The sequence below is a fragment of the Callithrix jacchus genome, chromosome 4 (genome assembly GCF_049354715.1).
Source record: "Callithrix jacchus isolate 240 chromosome 4, calJac240_pri, whole genome shotgun sequence".
Taxonomy (NCBI): domain Eukaryota; kingdom Metazoa; phylum Chordata; class Mammalia; order Primates; family Cebidae; genus Callithrix; species Callithrix jacchus.
This window is the reverse complement of record NC_133505.1, coordinates 80,669,713-80,692,398: the sequence shown is the minus strand read 5'-3', so window position 1 is coordinate 80,692,398 and position 22,686 is coordinate 80,669,713. Positions and strand designations below refer to the sequence as shown.

General features: G+C 37.0%; 1 protein-coding gene and 1 pseudogene across 6 annotated transcripts in view; one reads left to right on the top strand and one right to left on the bottom strand.

Annotated features, from left to right (window-relative positions):
- FILIP1 (filamin A interacting protein 1) overlaps positions 1–22,686 on the top strand; it is a 217,429-nt gene that overhangs the window by 29,672 nt on the left and 165,071 nt on the right. The gene's annotated exons all lie outside the window — the stretch shown is intronic.
- LOC118153058 (ubiquitin-conjugating enzyme E2 variant 1 pseudogene) overlaps positions 14,343–22,686 on the bottom strand; it is a 37,162-nt pseudogene continuing 28,818 nt past the window's right edge.

Below are 22,686 nucleotides of genomic sequence, written 5' to 3'. Positions count from 1 at the left end.
CGAGACAGAAAATTAATAAGGACATCCAGGACTTGAACTCAGATCCGGAACAAGTAAACTCAATAAATATTTATAGAGCTCTCCATTTTAAATACACAAAATATACATTCTTCACCTTAAATACATAAAATATTGATTGGCCATTATTAATATCAACTTTTAAAATAAAGCACATTCCCATTTTCTGTCCCTCTTTTTCTTCTTCTTTCCTCCTCTCCATCACTCCTTTTTTTCTTTCTTTCTTTAAAAAAAAAGGAATAAAAAAGAAAAAAGAAAAATAAAAGAAATTAGGGAGACCTGTTTTCATATCCACACTCTATAACTGAAAAAGCCTTTGCTCTACCATACCCACAGTCTTCCCTCTAGAGTATAGACCTTAATTAGAAAGGTAGAAAAATATTGAAATAGGTGAATGAGAAAAGTAAAAATATGGCAAAGAGACTGAGATTTGGAAATGTGCTATTACTTTCAATCTTTATGAGGCTTAAGATGGGGTTTTGGAAGAAGTAAAATTTATGACATGCTTTATATTATGTCTCTGTGACCAATGTATGTGTTGTGGAGATAATTTGATGCTTTAGTTCTTTAAATATTTTCTTCTTAAATAAATCCATTCAGTCCATTAACCATAGTTAATGTTTTCCCACTGGTTTGTACATGTCATAGCTGAAGACCAATGTAGACTAGCGGGGAAAGAGAAAAATAAAAATTAGTACATTCATGAATTATTCTCTGTTCTACTTTAGACAAGTTAATTTTCCTTAAATTATCAGGTTCTGTCTTAATCATAGGTCATTTGTGGTTATCAAGAAATAAATGTTTTTATGTTTGGCCTTCACAGTCTTACGTTTCCCACTAAAAGCCAAATTCAATTAGTCCTTTAACAGCTTATCACAAAACATTCAATGTGGAAATCAACATTTTTAAAAAATGGATAATTCTTAGATTATAAAATTGTTCTCCCAATAAATATTAACTAAGACTTGAGGAAGACTGTTCTATTAAATTAACATTCAAATGTTATACTCATATAAGGAGGTAACATATTTCCTGAATAATCATTTTAGAAACTAAAGAGCACTTATAGCACCCTGAGTGGGTAAATGAAACTTCATCCCAAACACAGCCCCAAAATAAATCTCCACCCAAGATTACCTTTCATTTTTTAAGACCAGAGAGTAAAGTATTATACTCCAGTGGTATGACATACACCATCTTTGGATTTTCTGGTAATATAAATGAAAAGAAGAAATAGGTAAGTTTTATAAAAACTCTTGTTTCACTCTTTTCACCAGTTTAAAGCAACTTGCTTGCTGTACTTTATAATTACAATTTGTACATTAAAAAATATAAGGCTGGGTGCGGTGGCTCATGACTGTAATCCCAGCACTTTGGGAGGCCGAGGCAGGTGGATCAGGAGGTCAAGAGATCGAGACCATCATGGTCAACATGGTGAAACCCCGTTTCTACTAAAAATACAAAAAATTATCTGGGCATGGTGACACGTGCCTGTAATCCCAGCTACTCAGGAGGCTGAGGCAGGAGAATTGCCTGAACCCAGGAGGTGGAGGTTGCGGTGAGCCGAGATTGCGCCATTGCACTCCAACCTGGGTAACAAGAGCGAAACTCCATCTCAAACAAAAAAAAAATTAAATTACCTTAGTAATAGATTCTCCTTATAAAAAATTGTAACTTTACAGATCAAACTGAAGTACCCTTTGATTATTTCCTTCTCCAGTGCTTCCATCTTAGTCTTCTTTCCAGTAATAGTCACTGTTAACAATATAATGTTTATGCTTCTAGACTTCTGCATAGCATTGCCCATAGAAAAGATATCTATGTATTTATTTTAGCATAAATGACATATACATTATTTCACCTAACAACATGACTTTGACAATTTTCAGTACAAGTAGGTTCACTTCATTTTAGAAAATTGCGGGATGGTCTTCCATAGAACGGCTAAATTATTTCTTTAGCCATTCCTGATTTTGTGAATATTTAGGTTGCTCTGAATTTTTCACTGTTACAAATAATATTTCGATAAAGATCCATGTACTTGCTTCCTCAGTATCTACTCCAACAGTTAGTTGACTCTGAGGTAGATACTAACAGTAGAATTTTGAGGTGACAGGCTATGCAAAACGATTATGAATATGCAATACTTGTATTTAAATTCCTTCAGCAGTGTATAAATATGCTTATTGAATTTAAATTTAAATTTTCTCCATCAAAGTGAAGTTGAGTCCAGTTTATATAATTCTTGATTATTTTTATTTCTTCTGTTAGTTGCTAGTTTATACTATTGGCCTATTTTTCAAATAGATGATTTTTTCTTTCTTTAAATGATTTGTTGATTCTAATCCTTCATTATTATTTAGGTTGAAATAGCTTCTCCTATTACATGTCTTTTCACTTTTACACTGCTGTGGTTGATGTAGTTAAACTCACTATATTTTCTAGTTGTTGTTGTTGTTGTTGTTTTTTGAGACAGAATCTTGCTTTGTCACCTAGACTGGAGTGCAGTGGCCCAATCTTGGTTCACTGCAACCTCCACCTCCTGGGTTCAAGTGATCCTCCCACTTTAGCCTCTTGAGTAGTTGGGACTACAGGTGTGCAACACTATGCTTGGCTAATTTTTTTATTTTTAGCAGAGATGGGTTTTTCCATGTAGCCCAGGCTGGTCTCGAACTCCCGGGCTCAAGCAAGCTGCCTGCCTTGGGCTTCCAAACTACTGAGATTACAGGTGTAAGCCACCACATCTGGCCTTATTATATTTTCTTTTATGTTTTTTGCTTTTTGTGTTTTATTTCAGAAGTTCCACCTGATTCCAAGACACCACACATTTGCTTACATTTTTTTCTAATAATTGCTTATCAAAAAAATTTTAAGTCTTAATTACAATTTTGTGAACAGTTTAAGATAAAATCTAACTTTTATTTTTGAAAAATGGGTAACTAGTTTCATTGATTTGAAATGTTGTATCATTATTTTACCATCGATTTGAAGTTCCACTTTTATCATATTTCGTAAATATATGTGTTTTATAGATACATGTATACATATATACACACATATTTATCATTTAAATAAACATATTGGTTGGTTCTATAATTAGTCCCCATTTTACAGACATGGAAACTGAAATATCAAATAACTTGCCCAACAACACAAATAGTGGAGCAGGAAATCAAACTTACTGATCTAGATTTAAAGTCTGTGGCCTGCAGACCGACTCAAGATGGCGCAGTGAGAACAACCCAGGATTGAAGCTCTCTGTGAATGCACGGAGGGTGAGTCAGAGCCGCATTTCCAGACGGATCTTTGTTGCCCACAAAACGAGGAAATTCCCAGGTATAAAAGAGATGTGGGCGCCAGTGAAGTGGGCTTGGTTGGTGCAGCCGGCGGCCAGTGCAGCCGGCGGCAGGCGCTGCAGCACAGCGGCGCTTCACAGCGCTCTGCACAAAGCGCACTGGTCCAGGTGCCCTGTTGAACCGGCAATCTGAGACTTGAGAGGGCAGATAGGCATATCCATCTGATTGAACAGGACTTGGACAGTGAGCCAAGCGAGGAGATTTCAGGGAAACGGCGTTTGGGCCAGGGTAGTGGGACAAACAAAATGGCGATTCCAAATGCTCCGGGTGGAGAGTTTCACTGCAGGCACAGCTGAACCCAGGACGGTGCAGCTCGGTGGGGGTGGGGCATTTGCCATCACCGAGGCAACCCGCCCCTACTGAGGTACACTCCCATTGCTGCCGCAGCCTGCCATTGCCGAGGCAACCCGCCACAACAGAGAGACTCCGCCGCAGGGCGTAGCCTGTGGCAGCAGGGCAGAGACCGCAGCAGCAGGACAGAGCCTGCAGAAACAGGGCGGACTTCTCACCAGCAGGGCGGAGCCTCGGCAGCAAAATAGTGACTAGACTGCCTCCTAGCTGGGCAGGTCAGCGCCACGGACACATTAAAAAAAACCCCAACCCCCCGAGACCGAGCATCTGAGATAAAAAGGGTTTTCTTTATGAGTTCTGCTGCAGCAGAATTAAATGTAGCAGCCTAACAGCCCTGAATGAACAACAGAGCTCACAGCTCAGCACTTGAGCTCCTATAAAGTACAGACTGTCACCTCAAGCAGCTCCCTGACCCCTCTATATCCAGAAAACTGACATATGGCAGGTGTCATTCTGGGACAAATATAGCAGAAAAAGACACTGGTAGCATCCCTCACTGTTCCGCAACCGCTATAGGTGCACCCCAGACAAGCAGGGCCTGGAGTGGACCTCAGCAGTCGTACAGTGGAGGGGCTAAACTGGTAGAAGGAAAACCAAGTAACAGAAATACTTCATCATCAACAATCTGGGCGTCCACTCAGAGACCCAATCGAAAAGTCAGCAACTACTCAGACCACAGGTGGATAAATCCACAAAGATGGGAAGAAACCAGCGCAAAAAGAGGAAAACACCCGAAACCAGAACACCGCAACTCCTACAAAGGACCAAAACTCCTCACCAGCAAGCGAACAAAACTGGACAGAGAATGACTGTAACGAAATGACGGAATTAGACTTCAGAACACGGATAATGAGAAACTTTTGTGAGCTAAAAGAACATGTTTTAAATCAATGTAAAGAAACTAAGAATCTTCAAAAAAGATTTGAAAAAAGATTTGAGAAAATGATAACTAGAATGGAAAACTTAGAACGAAATATGAATAAATTGAAGGAGCTGAAAAACACAATACGAGAACTTGGTGAAGCATGCACAAGTTTCAACAGCCGAATTGACCAAGCAGAAGAAAGAATATCAGAAGTCGAAGATCAACTCAATGAAATAAAACGAGAAACCAAGATTAGAGAAAAAAAGCACCAAAAAGAATGAACAAAGTCTCCAAGAAATGTGGGACTATGTGAAGAGACCTAACCTACATTTGATAGGTGTACCAGAATGTGAGGAAGAGAATGAATCCAAGCTGGAAAATACTCTTCAGGATATTATCCAGGAAAATTTCCCCAACCTAGCAAGGCAGGCCAACACTCAAATGCATGAAATACAGAGAACACCACAAAGATATTACGCAAGAAGAGCAACCCCAAGGCACATAATCATCAGATTCACCAGGGTTGAAATAAAGGAGAAAATACTAAGGGCAGCCAGAGAGAAAGGTCGGGTCACCCACAAAGGGAAGCCCATCAGACTCACAGCAGATCTCTCGGCAGAAACTCTACAAGCCAGAAGAGAGTGGGGGCCAATATTCAACATGCGTAAAGAAAAGAACTTTCAACCCAGAATTTTATATCCAGCCAAACTGAGCTTCATAACTGAAGGAAAAATAAAATCCTTGTGAAGAAGCAAATACTCAGAGATTTTGTCACCACCAGGCCTGCTTTACAAGAGCTCCTGAAAGAGCCACTACACATAGAAAGGAACAACCAGTACCAGCCATTCCAAAATCACACTAAATGCTAAAGAGCATCAACATAATGAAGAATCTGCATCAACTAACGGACAAAACAGCCTGCTAGCATCAAAATGGCAGTATCAAATTCATACATAACGATATTAACCCTAAATGTAAATGGACTAAATGCACCAATCAAAAGACACAGACTGGCAAATTGGGTAAAAAACCAAAACTCATCAGTGTGCTGTATCGAGGAAGCCCATCTTACATGCAAAGATACACAAAGGCTCAAATGAAGGGATGGAGGAAGATTTACCAAGCAAATGGAGAGCAAAAAAAAAGCAGGAGTTGCAATTCTCATCTCTGATAAAACAGACTTTAAAGCAACAAAGATCAAAAGAGACAAAGAAGGACATTACATAATGGTAGAAGAATTGATACAACAAGAAGAGCTAACAATCCTAAACATATATGGACCCAATACAGGAGCACCTAGATACATAAGGCAAGTTCTTAATGACTTACAAAGAGGATTAGACTCCCACGCATTAATAGTGGGAAAGTTTAAGACTCCACTGTCAATAATAGATCAACCAGACGAAAATCAACAAGGATATCCAGGGCTTGAACTCAGACCTGGAACAAGGAAACCTGATAGACATTTACAGAACTCTCTACCCCAAATCCACAGAATATACATTCTTCTCAGCACCACATCACACCTACTCTAAAATTAACCACATAATTGGAAGTAAAGCCTCCTCAGCAAATGCAAAACAACTGAAATCATAACAAACAGTCTCTCAGACCATAGTGCAATCAAATTAGGACTCAGAATTCGGAAACTAACTCAGAACCGCACAGCTTCATGGAAACTGAACAACTGGCTCTTGAATGTTGAGTGGATAAACAATGAAATGAAGGCAGAAATAAAGAAGTTCTTCAAAACCAATGAGAACAAAGACACAACATGCCAGAATCTCTGGGACACATTTAAAGCAGTCTCTAGAGGAAAATATATGCAATAAGTGCCCATATGAGGAGAATGGAGAGATCCATAATTGACACCCTATCATCAAAATTGAAAGAGCTAGAGGAGCAAGATCAAAAAAACTCAAAACCTAGCAGAAGACAAGAAATAACTAAGATCAGAGCTGAACTGAAGGAGATTGAGACACGAAAAACCCTCCAAAAAATCAATAAATCCAAGAGTTGGTTTTTTGAAAACATCAAGAAAATAGACAAACCACTAGCCAGATTGATAAAAAAGAAAAGAGAGAACAACCAAATGGATGCAATAAAACATGACAAAGGGGAAATCACCATAGATTTCAGAGAAATTCAAACCATCATCAGAGAATATTACAAACAATTCTATGCACATAAACTAGTAAACCTGGAAGAAATGGATAAATTTCTGGACTCCTGTGTCCTACCAAGCATAAACCAGGAGGAAGCTGAAACTATGAATAGACCAATAACAAGGTTAAAAGTCGAGGCAGCAATAAAGAGCCTACCACACAAAAAAGCCCAGGTCCAGATGGGTTCACAGCCGAATTCTACCAGACACACAAAGAGGAGCTGGTACCATTCCTTCTGAAACTATTCCAAATAATCCAAAAAGAGGGAATCCTTTCCAAATCATTTTATGAGACCAACATCATCCTGATACTAAAACCCAGCAGAGACCCAACAAGCAAATAAAACTTCAGGCCAATATCCATGATGAACATAGATGCAAAAATCTTCAATAAAATATTGGCAAGCCGATTGCAACAGCAAATCAAAAAACTTACCCATCATGATCAAGTAGGATTCATCCCGGGGATGCAAGGCTGGTTCAACATATGCAAGTCTATAAACGTAATTCACCACATAAACAGAACCAAAATAAAAAATTACATGATTATCTCAATTGACCCAGAGAAGGCATTCGACAAAATTCAACAGCCCTTTATGCTAAAAACCCTCAATAAACTCGGTATCGATGGAATGTATCTCAAAGTAATAAAAGCTATTTACGACAAACCAACAGCCAATATCATACTGAATGGGCAAAAACTGGAAGCATTCCCTTTGAAATCCGGCACTAGACAAGGATGCCCTCTGTCACCACTCCTATTCAATATAGTACTGGAAGTTCTAGCCAGAGCAATCAGGCAAGAAAAAGAAATAAAGGGAATTCAAATAGGAAAGGTGGAAGCCAAATTGTCTCTATTTGCAGACGACATGATAGTATACCTAAAAGACCCCATCGCCTCAGCCCAAAAACTCCTGAAACTGATGAGCAACTTCAGCAAAGTCTCAGGATATAAAATCAATATGCAAAAATCACAAGCATTCCTCTACACCAATAACAGACTTAAAGAGAGCCAAATCAAGAACGAACTGCCATTCACAATTGCTACAAAAAGAATAAAATACCTAGGAATACAACTCACAAGGAACGTAAGGGACCTCTTCAAGGAAAACTACAAACCACTGCTCAACGAAATCAGAGAGGACACAAACAGATGGAGAAACATTCCATGTTCATGGTTAGGAAGAATTAATATCGTGAAAATGGCTATACTGCCCAAAGTAATTTACAGAATCAATGCTATCCCCATTAAGCTACCATTGACTTTTTTCACAGAACTGGAAAAAACCACCATGAACTTCATATGGAACCAAAAGAGAGCCCGCATAGCCAAGTCAATTCTAAGCAAAAAGAACACAGCGGGGGGCATCACACTACCGGATTTCAAACTATACTACAAGGCTACGGTAATCAAAACAGCATGGTACTGGTATCAAAACAGAGATATAGACCAATGGAACAAAACAGAGGCATCGGAGGCAACACAACATATCTACTACCATACAATCTTTGATAAACCCGACAAAAACAAGCAATGGGGAAAGGATTCCCTGTATAATAAATGGTGTTGGGAAAACTGGCTAGCCATGTGCAGAAAGCAGAAACTGGACCCCTTCCTGACACCTTACACTAAAATTCATTCCAGATGGATTAAAGACTTAAACATAAGACCTGGCACCATAAAAACCCTAGAAGGAAATCTAGGCAAAACCATCCAGGACATAGGAGTAGGCAAGGACTTCATGAACAAAACACCAAAAGCATTGGCAACAAAAGCCAAAATAGACAAATGGGACCTAATGAAACGCCACAGTTTCTGCATGGCAAAAGAAACAGTCACTAGAGTGAATCGGCAACCAACAGAATGGGAAAAAATTTTTGCAGTTTACCCATCTGACAAAGGGCTGATATACAGAATTTACAAAGAACTCAAACAGATTTACAGGAAAAAAACAAGCAAGCCCATTCAAAAATGGACAAAGGATATGAACAGACACCTTACGAAAGAAGACATATATGAGGCCAACGATCATATGAAAAAATGCTCATCATCACTGGTCATCAGAGAGATGCCAATCAAAACCACATTGAGATACCATCTCACGCCAGTTAGAATGGCGATCATTAAAAAATCTGGAGACAACAGATGCTGGAGAGGATGTGGAGAAAAAGGAACACTTTTACACTGTTGGTGGGAGTGTAAATTAGTCCAACCATTGTGGAAGACAGTGTGGTGATTCCTCAAGGCCTTAGACATACAAATTCCATTTGACCCAGCAATCCCATTACTGGGTATATATCCAAAGGACTATAAATCGTTCTACTATAAGGACACATGCACACGAATGTTCATTGCAGCACTGTTTACAATAGCAAAGACCTGGAATCAACCCAAATGCCCACTGATGGTAGACTGGATTGGGAAAATGTGGCACATATACACCATGGAATATTATGCAGCAATCAGAAATGATGAGTTCGTGTCGTTTGTAGGGACATGGATGAATCTGGAGAACATCATTCTCAGCCAACTGACACAAGAACAGAAAATGAAATACCGCATATTCTCACTCATAGGCGGGTGAAGAAAAATGAGAACACATGGACACAGGGAGGGGAGTACTAAACACTGGGGTCTATTGGGGGGAAAAGGGGAGGGCCAGCGGGGGGGAGCTGGGGTGGTATAGCCTGGGTAAAAATGCCAAATGTGGGTGAAGGGGAGAAGGGAAGCAAAACTCACTGCCATGTGTGTACCTATGCAACTGTCTTGCATGTTCTGCACATGTACCCCAAAACCTAAAATGCAATTAAAAATAAATAAATAAATAAAAATAAAGTCTCTGGCCTTAAGTGACTATACTTTCTATAAATTTTCTATTTGTTTGTGAGTCTGTTTCTGGACTCTATTCTGTTTCTTTCAACTACTTGTGTATTATTGCATTAATTCATTAGTTTCCCTTCCAATTACATTTTAAAAACAACCAATGGCAATATATAGAAAAGTCATTGATTTTTTATATTGTATCTTGCTATGTTGCTGAACTTTCTTCTTAGTTATAGAAGTTTTTCATTTGATTATCTTGAGGCTTCTTTTTCTCTTTAAGTAATAACAGTTTCCCCTTATTTTTCAACATGGATACAACTTACTGTGGTTTTACTTATTTAATTCCATTGGCGAGGATGTCCAGTCTAATGTTGAATAGTAGCATAGCAGAGACATTCTTGTTTTGTTCTTGACCTTACAGACAATATTTAAAAAAAAGTTTTTTTTTTTAAATGGGGTTTCACCATGTTGGTCAGGCTGTTCTTGAACTCCCGACCTCAGATGATCCGCCTGCGTTGGCCTCCAAAGTGTTTGGATTACAGGTGTGAGCCACGAGGCCCAGCCAATATTTCTAATAAGTATTGTTTGCTGTATTTTGGGGTAGATACTCTTTATTAAATTAAGGAATTTTCTTTTTGTTCTTAGTTTTCATACACAGAAACAGTTGCACACACAGGTATATTACATGTACACATATAATCACAATTGTCTTTGGGCATCTGTTGAAATTGTTTCTTTCCTAAATCATTTGAGTAAGTTATCATATTATATTGAATTATATTAGTTGTTCATGATTAAAAAGATATCTTTTGTATTCCCGGGATAAACCTTACTTGATCATAGTGCATTATTCTTTTAATTGCTGAATTTAAATTTCTAGTATTTTAGTTAGCAATTTGCATCTATGTGAGATTTGCTATGGCTTTCTTTCCTTACGTATTTCTGTTTGAAAATTTTAAAAACCTTTTGACAAATTCTTAAAAGGCTCTTTATTTTTTTAAAACGGTTGGTCAGAGTTACATTTGAAATTTTGTGAACATGGTTAAATTGGGGGAGAAGAGAGTGTATTTGAATATCATTCCAAGTTTTTTCTACCTTTGTTGGATCGATTTATTTTCTTCTACTTTTTTTGTAATAGTGTAAAAAATTATAAATTATATTTGTGTTTTTCTACTAAATTCTATCAATTAGCACTTGAATGAAATGTATTTTCCATTAATATTCAGAATTGGTCAGTGTTTCTCAACATTAAACAAACCCAAAATTTTTGTGTGCTTTAAAGTTTTCATTCCTGTTTCAATTCCTTTCGATATTGACCTAATTTGGAAGTTTATTCTACATTGTTATTTTTAAAATTCCTATCGTTTTTGCCTAAAAAATCAAAACGTTTCTAGAATTAATAATATAATTTAATGGATTTTTTATTCACCATTATTTCTCAGAGTTTCCTTATTATTATATTCATTTTTATTTTGGTTGGCAAAATTATATCAAAGAATTACTGTGGGTGGTAAAGTTTCTGGTTTCTTAATGTTTCATTTTCATTCTTGAATGATAGTTTGGTTGGATATAAAATTGCAGGTTTAACTTTTTTTTCTTGTTCCTTTGATTTTGTTCATTTATTAACAAGAAAATTGTGTAGGAGATTTTGTTTTTTCTTTCCCAAAGGTTTTAGTATTTGTTTTCTTTATTCCTGATTTTTGGAAATGTTAATATAATAGCTAGGTGTGCGTTATTATTTAAATTGATCTTATTCAGAACTTGGTTGGTTCTTAAATTGCCAATAAACTAATGTATATGTTACCTTCCTTCCATTCCTGTTAATATCTTAGTAGCTCCAATTGGGTTGATGATGGCACATTTGGGTCTATTTTATAGAATTCCTAACTTTTATTTTTTACTTTATATCCCTTTATCACTTTTTATTGCATTCTGGAAGAAATTTTTGGGTTAATATTACAGTTCAGCAATCTGTTCTTTGTGTCCATTCTCTTATTTGACCTACTTATCTAGTATTCCATTTAAAAGAGCAACATTTTAATAGCTGTAGTTTCTAATTGATTATTTCCTATGGATTTGACATCCTCTCACATATCTCTGTGAATCTCACTTGTAATTATTCTGAAGTCCTTTTCTGACTTTATTAATTCCTGGCTTTAAGTTCTTTATGTTTTAAAAACAAATAACTCTATTATATATTTTTTTAATGGTGCTGGTCTTTCTCCAACGCTTAGTGAGTCCTGAGTGTTCATCTTTTAGCTGAGACTCTTTATTAGGCTCTTTGTTCTATGTGGTCCTGCAGGCTGCTTAGAGAGAGGGACCAGATTTGCTGCTGGAACTGTATTTCAGTCTGTTTTCAAGAATGTATGAGAGGGGATGAGGATTCCCCTGGCAGGGTGCCTCACAGGCTATCTCCTGATAGGGGAGGAGCTGTCTTATTCCTATTGGTAGCTCCAGCTATTCAGGGCATCCAGCATATTGCTTTGTTTCTGATTCAAGCTTCCATATCCTTGACTCCCAGCTGGAAGCAATAACACCTGTTGCTTCTCTTTGACTCCAAATGTGGCCTAAGTTGGTAGAGGGAAGGTACATGGTTCATCCTTGCTGTTCCTACTGCTGTCCTGTAACAAATACTGTCTGTTGTCTTAGGCCTCCTTCTTGTCCTTCGTATCCATTTCCACCGTTTATTGGCAGCACTCTCCTTGTTTTGAGCTGGTTTTAAATCCTCCTAACACCACATGCTTTCTGTTTTCCAATGCCTTCTCAAAGTTTATGTGGTCCTCCAAAGCGTAATGCAGTTTCCTGGCTATATGCATTTAAAAAATCTTTTTACAATTTTGATGTTTCCAGTGGGAAAAGGAGGCTACAATCTGTTTCCATTCTACCACCTTGAAATGGAAACCAGCATGTAATCTTCCAAACCTTGGGAGGATGTTTCGGGAATGAGTTTAACAGACCAGTTTGCAGGACTGCCGTTTATGGTTGTGTATGCTTCACTGTATGAAGGCATCCAGCTGAGGAGGTAGCCAAAGGCTGAGAGCAAGCACACTGTTTCTTCCCATCTGTCAGAAAGTAACTGACAGGCAGGAGGGACCCCTTTTTAAAATCCATACAAGAATGTCCTGTGGGTCAGCAGTCGCCCTAGTCATTTGAGTTTTAAATTACATTATGTATTATAATTTCCAATTATTCATTGGAAATATGCACAATTCCTTGTACATCAATTATACTTCGATAAAGCGGGAAAATAAAGAGAAAAAAATAAAGTGAAAAAAGTAAAAGAAATTTTATTATACAAGTAGTAAAGTGTGTAAAATGTCCTGTTGGATTTAGAGGATAAATTTTTAAGGTTTCATACTGTACAAATTGATCAAGATGATATAAAAGCTTTACCTTAACTGACAAATAACAATACTTCTAAAAGAGGATGCATTCATGAACAGGATAGTTAAAAGGAGAAAGAGCATTAAAAGAAGACAGTAACTAGCTGTTAATCAACTTTTCTGATAAACAAAGTAGTATATAGTCTTAGGGAAAGCCCCGGGTAGAGAGGCAGAGGGTGGAATTAAAGCTGCGTTGTCGAACATAGTAACCACATGTGGCTATTCAAATTTAAATTAATTAACATAAAATAAAATAGAAAACAGGTTCTTCAGTCATATAGCTGCATGTCAAATGCTCAGTAGTGGCTACTGTACAAGACAGCACAGATACAGACTAGTTCTGTCTTTACAGAAAACTCTATTGGATATCCCTGACCTAGTTGATCTCTTAATTTAGGTTCTCTACATACCAATAGTTTTACCTCTGTAGATTAATACATTAAATGTAATCCCAGATTTTAATTGCCAGGGAGTCTAACAGGTAGATGGAATATGGGTCCATGCTAAGTACAGAATATGCATTCAGGAATCAATAATGTTGTTGGTGAATGGATATATGAATTAAGCTAGCAGTAAATTCTCACTATTTGATAAAATGCTGCCTTCATTTTTCTAGTCATAAGCTCAACAAATATTTATCTAGTGCCTACCACATGCCAGGTACTGCTTCAGGCACTCGATCAGTAAACAGACCAAGATTACTTCCCTTCTAGAGTTTACATGCTGGAGGGCGGGGTGGATATTGTAAATAATAAGCATAATAAATAAGTAAATCATATTACAAGTGTTAAGGTGGTAAATGTTATGAAAAATAAAAAGTAAATCAGGGTAAGGGGAATCAGGAGTGCTGAGTGTGAGTAGAGAAATGAAGATTGTAATTTTAAATAGGACAGTCAGGGAACACCTTATGGAGCAGGCAATGTTTGAGCAAAGACTTGAAAGAGGTGAGGAATAAGCCATAGAGTATCCGGGCAAAGAGCAAACCAGGAACAGCGCGATGGCTGTCATGGCTGGAGCAGGTGAACGAGGGAGAGAGGAATTGCAAAAGAGGTCTGAGCGGTAACAGATGGACACATCAAGCAGAGTCTTGTAGGCCATTGTAAGAATTTTGATTTTACTCCTTTTGAGAAGGTTTTTTAGCAGAGAAGGAACATGATCTGATTTAAGACTTTTTTTGTTACAGCACAACTTAACATATTTCAAGTGGACAAAAAATTAGTATCATTTTTGGAATCTTAAGATAAATTGTCCTTGAATGGGAGCTTCCTTTCCAGTACTTTGAAGTCTATAAAATGCACCTAGAAAATTTACTACTGTGGAAAATGAAGACTGCTTAAATTGAATAAGGGGAAGGAGAAGAGCTTCTGTGTGTGTTTCTTTTTTAATTGCTGTGAAACTGTCCTTCAGGCAGCTGAAAGAGTTTCATATTTTCTTTAGAGATTATTAGGCATTGAAGCTCTTGCAGGACAACTTTGATGCTATATGAATTCTGCCATTTTGCTCGCATTGATATGGTCAGTTTAAAGGGTCCATCACTTTATTAGAACTATTAACTCTATTCCTGTTCATTTCTGTTACAAATATTATAAAAGGGGGTGCTTCTGGTTATCTAGGTCCACATTTTATTTTAAGGCTGTATATTCTGTTTTCATACATTGTTCTTAGAGGCCCAGTTGTCAACCCTGTACATCTTGTGTCATGTCTTCTTCATCTTCTAGACCCCGGTTAATGGGGCCATCTCCTGCTCCGTTCTGGTTTTCTTTGAGTTCCTCCAACAGTTGGAAATTGTAAGGGACTTTTACACCAGAGCCCGTGGCAGCTGCAATTTTGTGTTGCTGTTGCTCCTTGACTTCAGTTTTGAAAGGTGAAGTCTAGCTCCTATCTTAAGAAGGCATTATAGTAAGCCAAGGACAGAAGCAAGAAGGCTGGCTGGAGGCTGTTGCAATATCTAGGTGGAAGATAATGGTGGCTAGGTCCAGGGCGGTAGCCATAGTAATAGTGAAAAGTGATCAGGTTCTGGATATATTTTCTATGTAGATCTGTAAAAGTTCTGGATGGGTTAGATTTGGATGTGAGAGAAGGGGAGTAGTCAGAGTTTCAGCCTAGTAGCTTAAAGGATGCAGTCATCATTAATAGGGGTAAGGATGGCTACAGGAGGATCAGATAGAAAGTAAGTCCAGAAGTTGAGTTTTGAACATGTTATGTTTGAGATGTTTATTAAACATGGAAGTAGAAGAGTTTAATGAGCTGCTGGATATACAGGTGAAGATTTGGGAGAATAATATGGAGTTGAAATAGTAGGTAAGCAAATATAGTCTCTGTTAATGAACCAAAGTCTTTGTACATCAGAGGCAGACTTGGCTGGCTGTGAGTTCAGGTAAAAATATCATTTTGTTCTTAGCATGAGCTAGGCTACCTGTTAATAAATTTTGCTTTGCAAACATTACAAAATGTTCAGGCATTAAATTCAGTTTTAAAAAGGAAATATTTCCTGCAGACATGGAGGTTTAGTGTGCAGTTTGCTTTTTGTGATTTTCACAGAAAGCATGTGAGCATTTTTTATTAATATCAGTCCTATGTTAGGACATATGCTGGTATTATTTTCTCCCAGACCCATAATATTTTTAGCAGTTAAACCCAAATAGCTGTACTTTAAATATACTTCATTTACTATGGCAGCATAATCTATTTTTAGTCATTGGGAAGAAAATTTTGATGTTAATTAAAAGAAAGAAATAATAAAATGTAAGTACTTGAGTATTAGGCCTGAGTCTCATAAAAGCAAGTTAATCAAAATTGTGGAGCATTATAATCTTAAAAGGATGACGTCAAGGGTCTGATGTCTTGGATTCTTAAGAACAGACATGAAACAGTCCAACATCTGTGCCAGAGTGACCTCTGTGAAGCATAATATTTCCTTTTAAATATTTAGACATCATGATAGTTTTCCATGGTTTTAATTCATAAAATATGGATTTTTTAAAACCCACAGAAGCATAGCAATTTTTCTCAGCTGTCCCCTCCTGTCTCTACCTTGCTTTTAACCCCTATTAACTCCTAGTGTGAACAATTTAGCACCTTCTTTCAGAAACATGACAATCTACAGACATCTCTGGATTAGGAAATGACAAGGAAAAGTTCACTGACTCTGAGCTAGGGTCATGAAATCTAAAGGTATTAATATGAATAAACTAAGATAAGAAATATCAGATAGCTCATTGTGATTTAGCTTCATTGGTTTCATAATGCTTTTACTGTATTTCCCTCTTGTTAAGACTCTGGCTGTATTCTAGATCAAATATATTCTAGTGGCCCACGCTGTGCAAAGAACCCTTGGGTTTTATGATACCCAGAAAACTGTTTTGGCAGTCTTAGAAGAATTGTGTGAGTTAACATAGGAAACTCATTCAGTCTGTTTATTTTCAGCTGATTTGCTTTCCTAATTGAGTAATACAAAACTGGATATTTATGTAAAAGAAAAGATATTTTGCTATGTTTATACTTGAGCATAATTAGCTAGTTATTTTTCTTTCTCTTTAGTTTCACTGCCGCCATACACAAACACAGTAACCAATTAGGTTGTATAATAGAACAAGAAAATTCAGTTGGCTTGGTTGCTTATTCTGTATACTGAATGCTAAATGGAAAAAAAATTTTAAGTTGAATATATGAAATTTTTCTTTCCATGAGATTATAAGTTAGGGAAAGGCAGCACAGGGCACAATAGTGGGCTTTACTTTGTGCACTGAGAGCAGCAATTCTAAGATCCACGCATATGCCAGAACATGGAACTAAACGCAGGCTCTTTGGCCCTTTGCTCGCAGATATGTCCTTTCTCTCTGATCTGTTTACTCTCTACGAAGATCCAAGTGTATCTCTTCGCATTTCTTGTATATGTCGTGCTTATTTTCCATTCTGTGGCCACTGTGAAGACTTCAGGTATAGATGAAATTATGTGACTGAAAAATAAACATCTGAGTAGCTACGGTCTTTGAGCCTCTTCCCATTCCCCTACCCCAGACATTCCCCCTCCACTTAACTGCTCTTGGGCCACTGTTGTTATGAGGTGGGTAGTGGAGAAGTGGAGTTGATAGAAAGGTGATTTATTTGGAATGAGTAAAGGGATGGAGGCAGCTTGTATAGAATGACCCATGCTGTGGGCTTGGTTTGAGTTTGAGAGATAATTTTCTAAAATATAAATATATATATATATATTTTATATTTTTTATACATATATATATTCTCACACACATATGAAATTTAATTTATAAGATTTAATAAGAGTTACTCTCATTTGCAATTATTTTTTATTATTGGCAAGATTTATATTAATGTGGTACACAGCAGGATGGGCAAACTAGTTCTTCACAGATGGTATCTGTCCTGATTGGGTCAGTGTCTCTTCTCTTTAGCCAGTGACTCTGCCATTCCAGCTGTGCAACCTCTCCCCTGGAATTCTCTGGATTCTTCACAATCCAGAAGACAAAAGGGTCAAGCTTGGTGCTTCAGAGGGCCCCAAAGTCACTTCAGCACTATAGCTGGCATCCTCAGAAACTTACTTTGGCATTATAGCTGACATCCATTCTGATTGGTTGTTAAATATTTAAAATCCTACATGTGATTGTGATATATCTGGAGCTGGGCCCTAAAGAGATGAGATACTTAGAAAGGGCAAGTCCATGTGGGCTTCATAGTTGGTAGGGGGAGAAAGAGAGGTGGTAGGAAGTGTGGAAATAAATATGGGGCATGGAAAGGAGACTGAAGGATGTGGGAAGAGAGGTGAAGACACACCACTGAGGAAGGGCACTGTGAACAAGTGTTGCCTACATCTGCATGGCCTGGGACAGCCAGGCCTTCTCCCAAGGACCTATCCTCACTTGAAAGTTTTGTAGGCACCTTTGAGAAAATGCTTCCTGTTGCCCACTCTGAGCATGCACACCCTGTCCTCTCTTCTGCTAAGTACATGTGTTGCATGCACACACTTTGCCCTTGCTCAAGCAGTGCTCAGTAAGAATTCTTGAATTTTTGCTTTCTAATGTGTATGTCCAGGCAACTTCATGCATTGAATCTGGAAATTAACTAATTTATCACCTTCATTTTACAAATGGAAGAATCAAATGGGTATAAGGAAATCAAATCATTGCTGTATTTCCCTCAAAACCAGGGATGATTCTCCAACTGACACTGTAGGTCTCAAACTGGGAAGGTTTCCTGAGGGAAATTATATGACAAATCAGGACAAACTTCTCAGATGGTTCTGTGCTTTGAGAAAAATGAACTTCGTTTTTTTCTTTACTTATGAAGACTTAGAAAAATATTCAAAATATTGCACTGAGTAAAAAAATCCATATGATGACATTAAAAATATATATGTGAACATAATTTTAGGCAAAGGAAAAATTCTATGCCGAAGCCAATAAATTATTATGAGCAGCAATTAAAGAATAGACTCTGGATCCCAAAATGCTTAGGCTCAAATTTTAGCAGAGCAATATTTAACAAGTTACTTAACTTCTCTTTGCCTTGGAGTCCTTATATGTAAAATGAGAACTGTGTACCCTTTATAGAGTAGGTCTGATGATTATGCAAGATAATTTAGCTTAGAGCAATGCCTAGCACATAGTATGGCTGTTTGTATTTTTATTATTACAGTTTTTTTGTGGGCTGAGGTCTTTTACAGACCAGATTCAGAGAATAAGAGGAACTTGATTTCCTTCTAATCAGATTGGGTAAGTACAAAAGTGAAAGGTCAGATAGAGAAGGAGGTCGTGTGGGGTTATTACAGTAAACAATAAATCCTACTTGGGTTACGTACCCAGTATGTTAGCCACAGAAAAATTTGAAAGTACTAAATATTTCTTAACAAATCAGCTTGTTTGGGCCAGTTCTATTTTTATCAGCATGTCTTATCTCTCTTATAAGCAAATCATGTCTAATCAAAGCCAGAAGAAAACAAAGCTAACAAGTATTCTGACTAAACACTTTATTTTGGTAACACTCGGAAAGCTCAGTCTTTTATAGTCTTTTGGCCATATTGTCTTGGTTATCTTCTGAGATGAAATACACGAAAACCTATAATTAGGACTGGAGCTCACAATGGAATCTCAGAAACAGAGGCCAAATTACCATTTCCAAAAGGGGAACTTTTCACCTCAGTATTAAATTAAGGCTCAGAAGAACATGAAAGTTATTATTAGGGATTCTGTTAGGTCTAAGACAGCTGAAATTCCTAGATATCTACTTTGTAAAATAATTTATTTTTCCCAAATTCTCAACTACAGAAATGATTTAATATCTAATATTGCTCCTATAAAAATTTAGCTTTCTACTTTAGGATGTGATAGATTTTTGCCCAAATAATATTTCGATTCTTTTAAAAATATGTTGGTGTACATAAAATATAAGTCATCAGAAAGACATATTAAGAGCTGAATATCTTTAAAATGGCAGAAAGGACTTTCTCTTAAGAGTGCTACTAAATTCTAGGGAGAGTATCTTTATCCCTTTTTAGTCTTCATATGTTTGCTGAGACTTTGCAAAAATACTTTGAGGGTTCTAGTTAGCTTGATTATGCCTCACACTTCCTGAAGAAGGTTGCAGTTGTGGAGACCACACTAAATTCCTGAAGGAGTTCCAACCAAAGAATCCTTAGACATGCTCCAACTGACTGGGCTGAGGAGATTTTTTGTTGTCTTTTAAGTGAAGAGCTAATGGCAGAGGGAATTATGGGGTTTCCTAAGTCATAGTATCACCATTATCTTTACTGGCTCTGTTGAAGTCTAAGTGCTTTCCCAAATAAATGAAAATCAGAGCAGGAGTCAGTAGCATTTCCTTTCTTAAAATAATGTTTGATTTGAATTACTCATAATCATTTAACTCCTTGAAGAGATTAATGTAAATAATTGAGAAATTGGCTCCCAGGAAACAGATAAATGACTTTAAGGTTCTGAAAATTACCTTCTAATTCTCTTGGGAATACAAAGTGTGTGGGCAACCTAAATATCAAGAGACAGGAAATATATTTGACAAGTGGAAAGACTGCTATTGAAATGTATTCTTATTAAATCAGTAGATCAAAAAGCAACAGAAAATTATGTGTCTAAAAGGGAATGTAGTTGTTAATATAAACAAGAGTTATAGGATAGATGTTTCAAGAGGATATTAAAAAACAATTGATTCAGAGGTTAGTTGTACCAGGCCTGGTAAGGGCAATGTAAATGGCGAAGTCTTATATCTTTTGAAAGTTTTGTAATGATTGAATGGTAGTATTGAATGGAGTGAATAGAAAGGAGGAAACTCTTTTCCACTATCTTCAATGGGATATGCCCTTTCTAAATTCATTTTTATGTTTCCTGTGAAAATTCTTTTAATAGGATGAGTACTCCTTAGATAATGTGGTTAAAGCAATTATTCCTCTTTAGTCCAATCCTGTCAGCAATTTATACTAGTAATTAATAACAAGCTGAATGAATATTTTTAAAACTGCATTTTTAAAAACTCAACTCATAATTTAAGAAAATATTTCAGTAAGCAGTGGCAGGGAATCATTGCAGACACTCACAGAAAAGAAGTAATAAAAATCATTCTGTTAAAATAAAACCAAGCAGGATCAGAGACAGTGTATAGTGTCATTATATTCTTAGGTCATTAGATTATCTTGGCTGGCTCTTTACTTAGATGAGCCATGTTGCTTGCTTTGGGGCCTCCAGGCAAACCTTATGTGGCAAGAATTGACGTATGAATACATTTTCAGTACACCACTTCGTGTTATTTCACAGGCCTCTGTCATTTGGCTGTCCCCCAAATAATCTCTAGTAGGTTTCATCAATGCCTTCATTTTCCTTTTGTAATACTTAATAACTTCTTTGGGTAGTTTTTTTTTCTTTTGGATAGTTTTTATTTAAGCAATTTTCCCACATCTAGAAGCAAGGAAATACTTGAATAAGGAGTTAGGCTCTCCTAAAGACTCAAACAATTTATCTTTGTAGGTCCAAGAAAAAGTGGGAGTAGGAGAGAGTAGACATGATCAGAGCTCACTCCAAGGCTGCGTTTTCACTCTTCCCTTGCTTCCTTTCCTATAAATAAAATTTGGGGTAGAGAAAAGATTTGGAAAAATATTTGAGACAAAAATTTTATTCCAAACCCTATTCCTCCTCTTCTTCCCAGCTGGAGACCACCCAGGGGCTTGATTGATTTTCTATTGGAGAAGTCTGAAGAAATCCACTCTTGGGTAACTTAAGTGAATCTGCTTTAATAGCCAACATTTCTGGGCCACACAGAAATGGAACCAATTTTCTTGGTTTGCCTCCAAGTTGACCAACTTTGAAATTAATTAACCATGAGGTTTAAAGCAAGCCACTTGAACTCCTCTAGACCTTCTGTTCTTGTCTGATAAAAAGAAGAAGAAGGAATAGATGTTCTGAAAAGTCATTCTAGATAAAGATTTCTCAATTTCAACATTATTGATATTTTGGACTGAATATTCTTTGTTGTGATGTGCTCTCTTAGGCATTATAGAATGTTTAACAGCATCCCTGGCCTCTAACGTCCTGATGCAGTCATGTCCTTCTTAGTTCTGACATCCCCAAATGTCTCTAGCTATTGCCAAATGTCCCTGGGGAGACATTGCAAGATAAAATACAAGATACCCAGTTAATTCTGTATGGCAGATAAAGAATGAATAGTTTTATTATATTTAATGGGATATATTTATACTAAAAACTTACTTATTTTTGTCTGAAATTCAAATTTAATTGAGCATTCTGATTATTAATTTGCTAAATCTGGTTGCCTTATTTGTGGGGTGGGTGAGGTGGTTGCATAAAATTGCTCTCTCCTCCACTCCATTGAAAACCAATGTTCTAGGTAAAAAGTTTTTTTAAAATATGTAGCTCTGTTCCCCTTGAAGTTTTCCATATTAGAATAATTAAAGGGATAGGATAGACTTCCATTAGATCAGATTTTTGGAAATGTTCCTGATTGATTAATTTTGCATTCATAGATATAGCTGTTCTAAAAAACAATATTTTAAGATAGGGATGTCAGGCAATGACCATTCCTTTTAGTCACTGCTAATTTCTCCCTGAGAAGGCTAAACATGTGCTGAGGGCATTTATAAAAGAGAAATAGAGAGAGAGAGAGAGAGAGAGAGAGAGAGAGAGAGAGAGAGAGAGAGAGAGAGAGAGAGAGAGAGAGAGAGAGACGGAGACTTTGTTTGAAAGAATTAGATATTTTTGAAAAAGCATCAGTGTAGCAGACACTATGGGAGAAATTCTAACTTTGTGGAACTTATTTTGAATTCCATATGAAAGTAGGGTGAAGGATAATATTTTCAATGCCTAGGTATTTTGAGTTTCTAACCATGACCTAATTTTAGGGCATTTTACTCCACATCAGTCATAACAGAAAGAGGACTTGACACAGGTAGCTCATTCCTCCTTTCTACCCTAAGCTCTTGAGCAGTTATATATAAAGAGCAGTACTACAAACAGGTGTGCATGTGGAAAAGTGGAGAATCAAATGAAACAGAGCTTTAGGTACACATGTTTAGACTGTGCCAAACTTAACACACTGCCTTTTCAGTTTGAGCCAGACTCATCTGACCAATTTAGGATCTGGCTTTTTTTTTTTTTCCACTGCCACTTGCTGTCTTCATGATAGCATGGGACTTGAAGACTGAACATAAGGATGAGGGAGTCTTGAGGATGTTGAAACTGGCAAAATAT